Here is a 15,459-nt window from a genome sequence, read left to right as displayed (position 1 = left end):
CCGTTTTTTTTTTTTCCTGTTTCTGATCCAGTGTCAGCCTTCAGAAATGATCCCTCTCCAACGCATGGCTGTCTCTGGTGCCCCCAGCGCTGACTGGCAGGCCTTGGAAGTGGAGAACTGCTTTAGCCCGATGTTCAGTCAGCCTGCTTGCTCGCTGACACATTCAGACAGATACATCACTGAGGGCCAATGACAGCTCGTTATTGCTAGAGATGATAAAAGCTCACCACGGGGATTTGTATGAAAGCAGGAATGTTTGTGTGTGTGTGTGTGTATAGAGTCATTAGATGAGAGGTGAAGACATGGGTATATGAGTACTGCCAACTATTTTTTTTAACCTGAATATGGAGAAAATGATCCATACTTTGTGCTAGAAAGAATTCGGACATTCAACATCGAACTAGCTTTTAAACCCCAAAAAACATCATTACTTTTCTTGCAAAGGGAGTTTTTGGCAAACCAAATCTTACAAACGGAACTCAAGTGTCAAACTCAGTTTGATGGTTATGGCTACAAAAAACAATATGTTTGCTTAAGTGTCGAAAATGGAAGAATCTAATAATGTGTTCCTAATAAAATATGTGAAAACAGAAACACGTGCGTACAAACAAACCAGAAAATAAAGACGGAAATATACTGAAAGATCAAGTGTGAGGCGTTGTGGAACTACAAACCTACCATAAATATATTAATCAAGATCTCTTTCAGAGATCTACCATGACCTGGACAACTGAGAACCTTCACAGATACAGATGTATTAATCATCCATTCATAATTGACTGGGTGAATGAATTTAAACTGAACATGGATGGTGCTGAGAAAAACACAGAAATGATCAATACATTGTGATAATCCCGTCCAGAAATATGCAGTTTTCCATTCAACTATTCATCATACACATACATACACAACTCAGATTAACTCACAGACATCACATAATAGCAAACAACCAATGACAAGGTTTTTATACGTCATGTTGATCAGAATCAGAATCACTCATTCATCTTCCGAACCGTTTTGTCCGTTACCGGGTCATGCTGTCGTTTTTGTCTTTGCGTTAACCGTTAACTGCGATTAGTTGCTAAATCCCTGGTTGTGACAGCAAAGATAATTCATCGCCAAAATGTCACGCCGCTGTCCTCCTGCTGTCCTTGTCTCACAGCATTTCAATGCAACTGGCTTAATGGCGCTCCATGGCTAACTGTGATTTTATCAGGTCCACCTTGTCCATGCTTTCAGTTCTTACTTCCACAACTTGTTTAAACGGTCTCTATGTGATGTATGTTGCTTACTTGTCTTTGTGTGTGGGTCTTTGTGAGGGAGGGGGGGAATTATCATTACCATCATCATCATCATCATCCCATAAAACAATCAATCGGCTACAATAAGCCCCTTTCATTCATGCAAAATGAAGCGTTCATGTGCAGACAGTGAGGGCTATTGATCTCAGCTATGTAATCTAAAATGACTTCGGTTTTATTACTTTTTTGGGGGACTCTGGCACAGATATGGCATGAAATGAGTGAGCGTGTGTGTCTCTTACTATTTTTATTGCTGAACTCTGTTATGCAATGTAGGTTATTCAACATGTTAAGCCAATGGGAGGGTAACGCCCTGGAGATTGTGTGTTTGTCTGATTAGTTGCATTTGTGCTGATCAAAATATGCTTTTCCCTGTGTCGCATTATTTTTCTTTATTGTTTAAGGAATCATCTTCGCTTAACAGTTTAGGATCAAAAGTGGGGAACAGCGGAGGAGTGATGAGTCATGTTCTATCTGAATCCGTGATACATATAACCACTGAGAGAGAGAGAGAGCGAGAGAGAGAAAGAGTCCTGCTGTTACATTGAGTGAATGGTGTGATCGTAACCAGATCTGCTGTGCGTTATAGCCTCCTGCTCTTGATAATAACCATTTACCACATTAAAGACTTCATCATCTTCTCAGCATAACTTCCCCACCTCAGCAGTGGAACGATGAGGGCAGCATGTCCACAGACGGATCTGATTATGCTCAGTATCATCTCTGATCACATGGTTCACGTCCACAGACGGATCTGATTATGCTCAATATCATCTCTGATCACATGGTCAGAAACTATTTTTTGCTCACACAATTATTATCTTTGATCTGTGTTCAGCACAGAGGGGCAAAGTCGAATTATCATCTTCAAGCATATTAACCTCATTTTAAATGAATCCCCATTACTTAGAATTTATTTTAGGTCATTATTAAGCCTGTTATCAATGTGGCTGTTGACATTTATTCGTAGCGCCATTGCCTTTGGTTCTGTTTATTACACTCTGGTTGAACCCAATGCATTTTGTTTTGGGTCCAATTATCCTTGGGGCTATTTAGCTTAAGTGTAACCATGGCTGGGTCCCTCATGGTTTAGGTTTCTTGAAAATAAATCCAAACGAGGCAACAATTTTACAAATCAATGTGTGTTTGCAAGTCATGTGGGTACGAACACACACAAGCAGCCCACTTCTTTTGGCTGCTTGATGATGGCAGCCCAATGCTACATTAGCTGCTGGTAGCATAGCTTTCCTAAAGCACTGAACAAACTGCATGTAGTGGCATTGCAAATGTGCAGGCACGAGGATTTGATGACAAAATAGAATAAAAGAAGATTATACAGTAGTCACACAATCTTATAGCAATACAAAGCTACATTAATGCTATAAACATTATGGATCCATGTTGGTTTTCCTTCCAAGATTACTTTCACTCACAAAGATCAAGTATATACGAGAACTGCTGCATTTAAAAATGGATTGTAATTTGGTATTGGTGTCTGGTCAAGATCCTAAACTTCCAATCCTCTGATTGTTGTAAACATGTTGTGCAGTATGTAGCATAAGAACATGGCTGCAGCAGTATGTCGGCCACAAGGCGGCCGTGACGCCGTGGCCCCTCAACATATTATAAGGTGTGAATTGTGCCAGCCATACGGGATGACATGCATGTCCGTAAATCCCCATGACCAGACTTCATTTTATTTTCCCATGACATAGTTGTTACTGCTAATAGGCATGCAATCACAATGAGATCTGCAGCAGCATAAATCTGGCTCTCAACATCAGATAGATGGTTAGTATGTTAATTGGCTCTTCTCAGATTGCTCACTTTTGTGTAATTGAAAGTCACAGTTACACAAGAGGCCAGTCACCAATTTGATTATCGGGGCTGTGGTGATCCTAGAACTGCGTGCGAGGCCATGCACAGCACCATGATACCTGCGATCTGAGAAAAGAAATCCCATTGAACAGTGTGTGTGAGGTTTGAGCATGTGTGGCATCCTTTGGGAAATGGAACTGTCACGCATGCAGAAATCACCACTTTAACTATAAATACTGCTGATGTCCCATATTTCAGGTGAACAAACAAAAGTCAGCTTACAGTGCTGGATTCAGCTCTGTACTTATCAGATTATTAAAGTTTAAGTCTCTTAGATGGGAACTGAGTCCCATCAAAGTTCGTTTTTGTGTGCAATTTCAATCACACAGAGAATAGGCCGCCATGTGTGTGTGTGTGTGTTCATGTCTGTCTGTAATGCTCATCAGTATTCATCTGCAAGAAATATGCATTTTTAGAATGGGCAATCGTCTGGCTGTGAAAGTCAGATAACAGGAATATTGCACCTTTTTGAAAAAGACTTAAAAGGGGACAAATCTTTAAGTACTTGACCCTCTGCCCTGCTAAAGAAAATAGCTAAGTATGTAATTTAAAAGTGTGAAACATGATTGCATGTTTTCTCGCGGTAAAACCACTTGCAAAACCATTTTGAGATTTTCCCCGTGCTTAGATAAGAGACTTTGAAGAAGCAATTTCATGTGATGTTAGTCCAAATCCATTCCCTGAAGCCTTTAAGCTTGGGCTGAAATCTCGCTGGTGTGAGGAGTTTGTGTCTTACTGATCAGCTAAGCCCCGTGCCTCTTTAGCTGCCACTATTCACCGGAGCACTTCCTTATTGGGACACACTTTATCCTTGCGCAAGTCAGAAGTCAGGCTGGAAAATGGCAGCAAGCAGTTCAGAGTGAACTGAAAAGAATTTGTATTTTCCACATAAACAGGGGAATACCCTTCAACTATCAGCTGCAAGAAAATCAAAAAGCATAAAAGATGAGGAGGGAGAACGCAAAGCTGAACGGTCAGATAGTCCATGCAGTCCAATAGCATTTGTGATCCCTCAGTCTGAAATGTGCTCAAGTGTGTACATATCCCTCACAGAAGTTTCCCATAGTTTTAATTAGCATCTTGCCTGCTACCAGTAGAACATCACGTCTGTTCAACTTTATCTCCAGCTTTGATTGCACGCTCTGTGATTCTCTCTAAACTCCACGTCTCGACTCTTCTTTGCCTCTCCATCGTGTTTTTTTTTTTTTTTAATCCCTATCAGTTTTCTCTTGTCTTTCTTTCTGGTGATCTATCACAAAGAAGAGAAGAAGAAAAAAACAACAACGGAAAAATAAAAACAACTCTGCAGTTGAAGCATGGTAAATAGTTGCATGGCAATTGCATGAGAAATAAAACAAAAAAAATTGACAAGCCAAGACAGCCACAGTTTCGAGATTGTCATCTACAGCAGCAGCACGTAGGTTTCCTGATTTAACTCCATTTGCACCGTTAGGAAAGACAAAGAGGAGATGAGGAGCTATTCTACATGGAATTGCATGTTGTTTGTCTGTGCAGCCAAGCTGATGGAGGAGAGAGAGAGAGAAAGAGAACGAGAACGAGAGAGGTCAGATGGTTAAGTGAAGTTTGAAAACGACGGAGAGAGAGAGTATATACAGAGACAAAAAAAAATGCAGGCGCATCAGCCTGAGGGAGGAAACGTTACGGTAAACCTGATGAACTCATGTTATCTAATCCTTACTGGAATACGCACACTCTCTCTCTCTCTCTCTCTCTCTCTCTCTTTGGCTTCTTTGCTATTCTCTGCTACCTTAAATAAGAACACTTTTCATCAAGTACAACACCACAGTGATGAATATTTTATCTCTGTCTGCACCCACTGATTATGACACTGGCTGAAGCAAGGATTTGAGCATTACTGTCAATTATTAATGGTGTCCAGAAGAGCACGGTAAGGGGGGGGGGGGCTTCAAAGAGAGTAGGAGGAATATCCCATTGTAAATAAAAAAAACTTTTAATAGTGTCCAAAGATTGTATGATTATGCTTGGTTAAAATAAAAAGGGATGAATGCTGCTTTATTAAAAATATACACAAACAAATACTTATATTGTTGTTGTTTTTATTTTTATGCACGTTAATCACTTATATCTGTAAATATTATTTAGTAAAAGTAAATTAACAGATAGGGCGGCTCGGTGGCGCAGTGGTAAGCACTGTTGCCTCACAGCAAGATGGTCGCAGGTTCGTTTCTGGCTTGTGGCCATTCTGTGAGGAGTTTGCATGTTCTCCCCGTGTCTGCGTGGGTTCTCTCCGGGTTCTCCGGCTTCCTCCCACCACCAAAGACATGCAGCCTAGGCTGATTGGTGACACTAAATTGCCCGTAGGTGTGAGTGTGTGTGTGGCTGGTTGTCTGTCTCTGTGTTGCCCTGCGATGGACTGGCGGCTTGTCCAGGGTGTCCCCTGCCTCTCGCCCATTGACTGCTGGGATTGGCTCCAGCTTGGCCCGCGACCCGATAGCGGAATAAGCGGTTAGAAAATGAAATGAAATGAAATTAACAGATTCTAGAATTATGATGTTGTTGAGGTTGCGCAATGAAGCTAATGTCGCCACCTTTTCATGCTACAGTTACACATAACATATTTTTATTGGAAGAGCATCTATTGAAATTGTTGTATTAAGGGGAACAGTAGAAGAAACAAAAACACAAAATAATTCCCTGGACAAATAATATGATGGGCATCTTTAAAAATGCTCACATCTATACTAATATGGATGGATGGATTATTGATTGCCTGCATTCTGTCACCACAGATTCAGCTGTAGCAGTTTGATGTGGGATGTTGTGATTGAGTGAGACCTTTGTGAAGATGAAGGCACAAGAGTGTCTGATTCTCTATTGTTCAATGAATTGTATTTAATGCATTTTATGCTTGGAAGTGGAATAATATTAGCTTCTATCTTTCTGCTCTCTTTCCTCTATCACTACTTGCAGAGATGTCCAGACAGTTTGTCTTGTCCTTGTCTTCAGGTCAGGCACCCTTAATACTATTTGCATTTGTACAAATGCCGGAGGCATCATTCTTAAAAAGAAAAAAAATAGTCAAAAACTGTGGTAGAAGTGTAATTCAATATAAAGAAAATGGTGTCAAACTTCATGAAAACTGAGTCTGAACAGGCTTAAAACCATAATCCAAGAACTAAAATGAAATGCAATTGTCAAAATTTAACATTCAAAATTGTTATAACCTTGCGTAACTTTCTTGCTGCCTATACCTCTCCACCACATGACCACGTGCCCTCAGGCAAGGTCTGGGCAGAGAGAAGCAAAACTCAGTACTCATCTGTGGTGCTGGAGCTTTTAATGCAAAATCCAATAGTTTCAAGGTCACCTCATTTCTGACAGCATGCCTGGATGTATTATTCAGCGCCAGCGGAGGTTCAGGCAGCAGAAGGATTACAGACAGGCCAGTCTGTACAAACAATTTAAAAAGTCCAAATGCATGTATTTCAAACCAAAAGTCCACAAACAAAAACCATTGTTTCTTTCTTCACTGTGTGAACACATTATGCACATCACAGCATCAAGACAAAGCTGCCTAAAAGAAATCCAAAAATCAAAGATGGCGTCTGACCACCTACAGCGTCATGTAAAGATCCTGTTCCTGCTCACGTATCAGGTATTGACATTTTGTTTTTATTGCCGTCATGTTCAATCATCCCTCTGGAGAATTGGGTCAACCCCTCCTTCTCCTCATCTTTCTATCTTCCTCGCCATCCTTCACTCCGAGCCTCCACCCCCCCGCCATGACACAAAAAGGTCCATCCTGAGACGTAAACCATGCTGTTAATTAAAAGATTCCTCAATGGGCATCTGTGCAGTAGTCAGTGTTCCCCGCATCCCAGTTGCACATGGATCATTTGACAAACGCACAACTACCCATGCATTAATGAATGCATAATCGTCCATATACACGACTGCTCTGGGAAGAGAGGAGAGGCAGGAAAAAGGGGAGGAAAGATTGATTGTTAATAGTTTTATGACTGATAAACAAAGCAATCGATCAATCCGTGTGTAGCCAGAGAGGCACTTACATGGGTTCCTGGGTGGCTGGGAATAATTTGTCGTCTCGCGTTGTTAACCCTTCCAAGCGTGGAGGATGTGGATTAATTGTGAGATGGGCGAGAGGGATGGGCGGATTTCTCCACCATGCAGAAATGATTAACGCTGCAGTTAGGTTGAGCCACAAACATAACAGCTGCAATAAACGTCTGAAAGGATATGAATAATTTGGTTCGTGCATGTGTGCGCAATTATGGGCGTGTCACATTAAGATGTTGCTGCGAGGAAGTGATATAAGATGTGTGAATATAAATTGTTGGATTGTGTTTTTATATATATATATATATATTATTTTTTTAGAAAAGACAGTAAAACAACATGTTATCATAAAAATTTGGGGTCTTATTATCTTTATTGATTGCAGGGAATGTTGGAAACAATGAAATGCACAGCAACTTTCATGCAAAGTCTAATATTTTTTCCACAAATGATTATTGCATGCTGTTTGGGTAGGAGTGAAACTGTCCCAGTAGAGGCCAGATCATGCGACCATCTGCAACATCCCATCTGGGATAGTCTATCATAAATGTTGATTTGGCCAAGAATACACACTCTCAACACAGCGCACTTTGCCAAAGAGAGCAGTTGCCAAGATGAGGGAAACATTCTCACAGTTTTCACAGCTAATTGTAAAACATCATCATTAGGAAACGACCAGAGTGCCAAATCCGTCATATCAGCACCACACAACAAGCAGAACTTTTGTCCAGGAGTCTACAGAAGTCGCCAACAGATGCAAAGAAGATAGAATTTATTTCATGACCTGTGCTCATAAAGGATTTTTGCTCATCAGCCATGAGGTTTGAAGATAAATAAGGAAGTAGCATCCAGTTTGCAGCAGATTATCAGCTGTTCTGGTGCTGAGATGCCTAAAAAAGCATGAGCTACTTTTACTGCATTCACTTTCTTGCTGAATGTGCACCTTTACATTGCATGCATTTAGTATCCTATGAGCAAAACTAGCAACTCAATACAGTACAAAATAAGATGCAGGACTATATTCTAAGGTTGCCCGCATAATAATAATGCATTCAGAGACTGGGTCAGAACTGGCATCTGGAAAAGAACCAAGCTCATATTATTGGAGCGATTTGAATTCGTCCAATCCATTTAATAGTCTTAACTTAACTTAACTTAACATAGAGCATTTCTAATATGATGAGCACTCAGATTGCTTTTCAGTGTGAACAGCATTCATTCATTCATTCATGGTGGTAAAGGCTGCCATGCATGCACTGCCAGTGAAAGCAATTTGTGGTTCAGACGCTAAAAGGACATTCCAACGTGCAGGTATTCGAGATCGAGCGACTGACCTTCCGATAAGTGGACAACAGCTCTGCCTCCTGAGTCACGGCCTGAGAGGCATCGTGATTCAAATCAGCACCTAAACAAACAGACCTTAGTAAAACTTTTTATTTATCCAAGCCTGGAGTTTTTTTTGTGTGTGTGTGTGTGTGTGTGTGGGTACAGGAAAACACAAGTCATTGATCTTTTCATTAAAGAGGTCACTTAGTTTTTGTGCTAAATGTAAAAATAAAGTGTGGTTTGATGTTGCATGTGTTAGAAAGGCTGTGTACGCTGCACACTGGCCACAGATGCCAGAGGCTGCGATTGTTTTAGCACAAATAATGTTTTTCGAATGTTTCCATGAACCCCCTCAAATCACCTTCACACCAGGATTATGGGCACACAGAGCTCAACCGTAGAAGTAAATGAATGTCATTTCTGCACATTACTATGTGTATACCCAGTGCATCTAAAGATCTTTGAAGATTAGTGGGATAATGTGTTTTTTTTTTACATTAATTTCTATACACAAAGATGCAGCAAAGAATTTTCTTGAACGCATATCTGATATTATTACTTTAGCAGATGACATAACTGAATGCATTAAAAAAAAAGCATGCCAAGTTACAAATATGAAATCCCAAAGGCTGATGCAGCAACGATCAGCAACTGAATGTTTTGTGGTTATTTGCAGATCTTTATTTAACAGGTGATCACATTGAAATTCATTTCAATTCAATTCAGTTTTATTTATATAGCGCAAAAGACAAAAATAATATTCTTGTTTCTCCTCTTTACTCGCTTTGTTCTCTCACTTACTAAAATCTTCTTCTCATGTTCACACTCTCTTTATAACTGTCACTTTGCAGAATTGTTGCGATCAAAGGGTACATGTAACTTTCTTTTAATGCCAATATAAACCATACAATAATAGCAAAGTGAATCTAAACCCTGGATCCTCCACTTGAAACACACATAATGTTGCTGAATTCTTAAAAGGGCTTCGGCTATGTAAATGAAGCCTTTTGTTTTGTTTAATTAACTATCATGAACATTATTTTCCATGACTGCAATGAGAGGACAACGAGACGATTTTGCTGCCACTAAATCAACAAGCAATTGGCCATGAACGATTCCGTTCACTGGCTGGCTGGTGCAGCAGGTTTGTCTCCATCTCACCTGCTCCGCCAGGTAGGGTGAAGAGATTGCAATAGGATTTTGGGTAGAACTGTATTAATAAAAACCTGATGTTTTACACTTTGACCAAAACTGGACTAAAATATTTCCCTTTCTTCCTTTAGTCAACTGAAATTTGATTCTAAAAAAACAACCACACAATATTGACTAAATATGAGTTTAATATAATAACATGAGACACAGGTGACAGGACTAATTATCAAGGAGGACAGCTGATGAGATTAACATTAGCATGAAGCATAACAGCGGTCATAGATGTAATGGTTGCTGTTTAACATGTGCTGCTGTAATCATTGGCGATTAATGAGGCATTGAGGTTGATTGACGTGTCACTTATGACATTTACCCAGAAGGCAAGGTGTGGCTCCCATATGAGAGCAGACACAAGTCACTGATCTTTTCCTAAAACAAGCCACCCTAAATGTATCTAAAGTGCTGTTTGATGTCGCGCGTGTCAGGAAGGCTTTGTGGTGAGAAGGCTTCACAGGCTGCGAGCATAGAGCTGAGATTGTTTTAGCACAGATAATCCAAATCCATGAAGGGCCCCATTGAACTGTAGGGTGCACACTCTGTTTTATTGCTTTTCAATTGTAACTAGAGATTCTTGTTTATTCACAAATTCTTCTTCTTTTTTTTTTTTTTAACTCCTGATGCTTGATCGGATATCTGTCATTGTCCACTAATGTATGACTATCGAACAAATAAAATTGTTTCCTACAGTCATCATAAAATATATTATCAAACCAAATCAAACTAAAATGATCTACAAGCCTACGTTACCCCACATAGTGTCTCTCTTGCCATAAGGAAATTTGCATTTAAATTGGACAACATCCTTTCGTGTGCACGAGGGAGGCTGGGCAGCAGAGAGTAATGTTACTCCAAGAGGGGGGGAAATGGAACGCGCATGCAAAGTAACATTTTTAGACATGAGTTTATTAGAAGCTGTAGTTGCCAGCAGCCAATGATGGTCTACAATGACAGCACATTGTCTGTGCACCTTCTCGCCTCACAACATGCCAGATCCAGAAGCAGGTAAGGCTTCTAGCGGCCGGGGGGAGGGGTGGGGGGAGGGCAAAGCCTGTTGACAACAAGTCAGAGTGACAGACTTTTCACCAGCACCTTCACTCTTCATCATCACCCTCACCCTCCACCACCCTCCCAATAAAGGCTCAGAAAAAAAAAACCCTGAGCGGTTCCACGGGGTGCATTCATGCAGAACAGCACTTTACACCAACAGCATTCAAATGTTCATGTGTGTTCAAACGCTAGGGCGCCCGGGGCAATGTTCTATAGATCAGTCGCGATCAATGCCTTTTTTATTTCTTTTGTCTTTAAAAGCAGCACTCAGCGTACACATTTGGTGAGAGACTAATTAAATGTTCCAGTGAAACGATGTAGGACTAATCACTCGCCCAGCCACGGCCTCTTGTCATGAATACTTCATCGGAAATAGTTTGTATTCGTAAAAAGATTGTAATGACCTCGACTGTCTTTGCTCTGCAGCAATGGGAGTCAGTGGATGCTGGCTTTCTACTTCAGTGTGTTGCGTGTTTGTTTGCAAGCATTCTGCAACACAACACGTTCCTTTGCGCTAAAAAAAAACATTTTCATCTACGAAATCTTGTCATGGTATAATTTTGATGGTAATAGCATCAGACATGTGGTTTCTACTATGGAGGAGTGCTTTATTCTGTTTCATGAACTGTATAGTTCCAGAAAAATACTGATAATATATTGTGTATTTTTAAAACACTCAAATGTCTTGTGTGGTAATAGAAAAATATACAAATGCATCTGTCCAATCATAAGATCATGTTGCCACTTTATTTTCCAGCTGTCCTGGTTTACTAATAAAATCTGTTTAGCGCATTGGAGGTGTGAAAACCCTTTCACGCATCAAGTCAGGGAATATTGCACATTGTCAAACTTCACATCTTTCAGTTTGTGTAATTACTTATTCCAATAAACTGACTTCCACACAGTCTTCAGCTGTACGACTGCCGTCTTAGCTGCAGACCTATAACCTTATGCACTTCTTGAAGGTCAAAACGTATAAATGTTTTCAAGTATGCACCACAGTTTAATACGATACAAAAAAAACATGCTAAGATAGACATTCATTTTCAGTGTATTTGAGTTTGCAAATGTTGTCACTGGTGTATGAGTCTGGGAATAATTAATAGCTCTCACATGATTTACATTTTATCATTATTAAAAACTTACTAACCAAGTGAGAAAAATGTTAATCTGCAAAAACCCACACTGACATAGCTTATATTTAGCTGACAGGGTTAATACCGAGTTAAAGGCAGCATCAGCTCTGGCTTTAAACGTCATCCTATAGTCAGAAACATGAGTAAAGTAGATCTGGATCTGGCACGTGAAAATGGGCAAAAGGTTAGTTCTCTGAAAACTATGACATCACATGCTTTACACAACCTTATTCGGAACAACAGCCGCTGGGCTAGATGCTGCAGCACTTGCTCGGAGGTGTAGATTCTTAAATGCTTCACTGCCAACCACATTTATGTAAACATTCAAATTCAACTTAAATGCTTCATGTATTTATTATCTAATGTATGCATGAGACAGTCTTTGCAACCAATCTAATCTTCCACTCGAAGCGGAACATACCCTAAATCTTACATGTTCTCATCCTGCTGCAATTTGTAGTCAGCAGCAGCGTAAAAGCCCAGCAGGACAGATCAGCATGGCTTTACTTACACCTGGGATGGAAATGTTTGAAGGGGCTGTCATTTCAGGGATGCGCACACGTAATGACACAGTGAACCTAAGGTGCTGCAGGCTTCTCGGCAATGAAGCCACACATTAGGCTTTTGATTAATGCTGGAGAGTGATAGATGAGTAAATTGTCCCTGACGTATGTCTTCACAGCCTCCCTGCCTGCTGTCTCTCCACTCATCTCATTCTCCTTCCCCGTGCACTCTACCTCACCAGCAGCAGCAGTAGGGAAACTGAGGATGTGAACACACCCAGACACACACACACACACACACACACACACACACACACCTCTTTTCCAAGCCTCACAGCTCCCCTGGCACCATGCTGCAACATAACACCTTCCAAACCCTCCTCATCCCTCCCTCGCACAGCTCCCCTCTCTCCTCTTTCAGCATGGCAAAACAGCATGTTGGATTTTAGAGGAGCGAGTGCTGCTAGGGTTTGACCTTTGAGGACTTTCAAGGCCAATGCTGATATTTTTGGGATTTTAGAGGAGCGAGTGCTGCTAGGGTTTGACCTTTGAGGACTTTCAAGGCCAATGCTGATATTTTTGGACGGAAGCTGCTGATAGCAAGAACCTAAGTATTTTTTGTGGCTGCTCCATCATTTGTTGATAGTGGGGAAAACCTGTGAAGTGGTATCAGACTATGAGAAACGAAAATGCTCCATTAAAATTAATGACATTCCTGTAGTTGATTCAGCTGCATGGGCTTAGTGAGACACTCAGGCTTCTGTGGTTCATTACAATTTCGCAATTTTTGTCCATCATTTCTATATGTGGATTTTTCCACGAAAACGGACTTATCGTGGTTCATTTGATGCTACACAAGCCAACAGAAACAGCGACAGGCACCTTTATCCTAACCAACATGGACAAATTGCTGCTTTGCAATGAGGAGAAAATTGCTTTCATAATTTATAATGAGATTGGGATCAATTGTTGAGATCTTGGCTGGAAACGACATTGTTAATCAGGCTTATGTTTAGCCAGACGATGCAAAACAGTGTATTTCAGGGTGAAACGAAAGCATGGGCCAACAAAAACGTTGCTGATATTCACCGTGCACGGGAAAACAGAATGTGCAACTCAAATGCCGGGACACAGTCAAAGCAGGAAGTTTGTCTGTGTGTAGGTTTAAACCCATTTTAGCAAATTTTTACTTCCAGATAACTTTAGCACCTGGTACTTCATTTAAAAACCTGCCATTGTTTCTTGCTGCCTCAAACTTTAAGAAATTTGGTTGCATTTCCTAATTTGAGTATTTCATCTGTATAGTATTACTTCATTAGCTACTTACTAAATAAATTTAAAAATGTGATCAAGAATGGAGCTAGTATAATGTAAAACTAAAAACACAAAAACCAATCTTTCGCTACGGACTGAGTTGAACTTCCTATATTGAAACCATGACAGACTAATAACTGACAGGCCAATATCGGCTTGGAATATTGGTCTCCACCGAGCAACCTTTACAGGATGTGCTTGCTCACTGACATGATTCTCTCTGACCAGATGCCTCCAACATTGTAATGACAGTTTTATCAGTTTAACCACGTTTGCCATCTCCAGGGCCGGGCTGCTCTCCAGCCCTGTCCACTGTGTGCTGCAGGCTCATTCAGCTACAGACCAAATTCTAACAAGAACCCCTTTTACATCCATTACGCTGATCTACCATAGATCCTGCTGTTGACGTGCATGGGCTGTTCTACCATGTGCATTGAAACCTGTCCAGGTCTAGCATATGGAACCTGCCTGCCAGCACCTATTTCCCTGACACATAGCCTCCCTCCAGCTGCAGCCTAGCTGTGGTGTGTTCTGGGCGGTGTGTAGGCGAGTTTTAAATGTAAAAAAAAAAAAAAAAAGCACAGTCTCAATCACGCAAATGAGAAACACATTTACCAGCTGAGCCTGATTAGTTTCCCCCCCAATAAATACGAGTTCTGACTGGCTTGCGTCATTGTAACAGAAAATGAATGCCGTCTTAACATTGGTTGGATGGAATTCCACCACAAATATATTGTGCTGAGAGAAGGAGGTCGGATGCAAAGGGTAGCTCAGGTCAATAAAGTGTAAACTCAAATACTGTCTTATTTCATCTTGAAATCATCACCAGATCTGAACCAGCATTCACACCGCAGCTCTAAATCTAACGTTCCTCCCACCTAAAGAAAGACTCCGGCTCTTTTTATAGAGGGCTGAGCTGCAGAATTGCATATTCTATTTCAGACAGCCCGGGCTCACATCATTGTTTGTTTTAGCAGACGAACCTTCCCTATGTATTTATAGGTGTTGAAGCCAGGAGAAAGACCACAGCAGCTCCATAAATAAGCTGCCCGGGCCTCCAACAAGCCTCCCTACCAACAAAAGCCCAGTCATTTCACACGCCATTACCTGGAGCTGCCTTGCAGGGAGGCTGGCCCGGCCTCTGAGGCAAGGGAGGGTCACGCAGCTTCGAGGGTGAGTTGTCCCGGTGGGAGGAAGGCAGATGTTTGGATTAATAATAAATATGGTGATCTGTGAATCGAGCCTGTGAAAAAGCAATGGAAATAAATATCAAACTACCATGTCCTGTATCTGACACTGTTCAGTGCTTCGGCTCACGCCATTTTCACCTTCATCCCTCTTGCCTTTCTCCCCTTCCGTTTGCTTTCACCCGCTCAGACTGCATCTCTCGCTCGTCTCCCTCCGTCTGTCTGTCTTTCACTGAACTTTTGGCCCCAGGATCCTGCTGGAGCCGAACCCAGATATTCCCTGGCTCTTAAAAATAGATGAACTAAAAACACAGCCAGATCAAATCCACCCATGACGTCATGCATCTGCATGGTGTGTGCGCTATGTGCATGTCACTGCTTATCTCTGCCACCACAGATACGGTGTAGAAAGGCCAGTCAGCAGAAGCCACGGCCAGCGTCGCTCCACAGCCTCTCTTGGTTGCCAGACCTCGCTGCTCTGAGGAAACTGCACCCT

At 41.2% G+C, this 15,459-nt stretch overlaps 1 long non-coding RNA gene across 1 annotated transcript; it reads right to left on the bottom strand.

Moving 5' to 3' along the window:
* Positions 1 to 7,245: 7,245 nt before the first annotated feature.
* On the bottom strand, positions 7,246 to 15,194 carry LOC137902733 (uncharacterized). Its single transcript, XR_011105748.1, has 4 exons — positions 15,105 to 15,194; positions 14,884 to 15,019; positions 8,573 to 8,643; positions 7,246 to 7,364 (listed from the first exon to the last, which is right to left on the bottom strand). It is a non-coding gene; the product is annotated as an uncharacterized lncRNA (long non-coding RNA).
* Positions 15,195 to 15,459: the final 265 nt, after the last annotated feature.

This window comes from Brachionichthys hirsutus, chromosome 13 (assembly GCF_040956055.1).
Source record: "Brachionichthys hirsutus isolate HB-005 chromosome 13, CSIRO-AGI_Bhir_v1, whole genome shotgun sequence".
NCBI lineage: Eukaryota > Metazoa > Chordata > Actinopteri > Lophiiformes > Brachionichthyidae > Brachionichthys > Brachionichthys hirsutus.
This window is presented reverse-complemented; position numbering and strand designations above follow the sequence as displayed.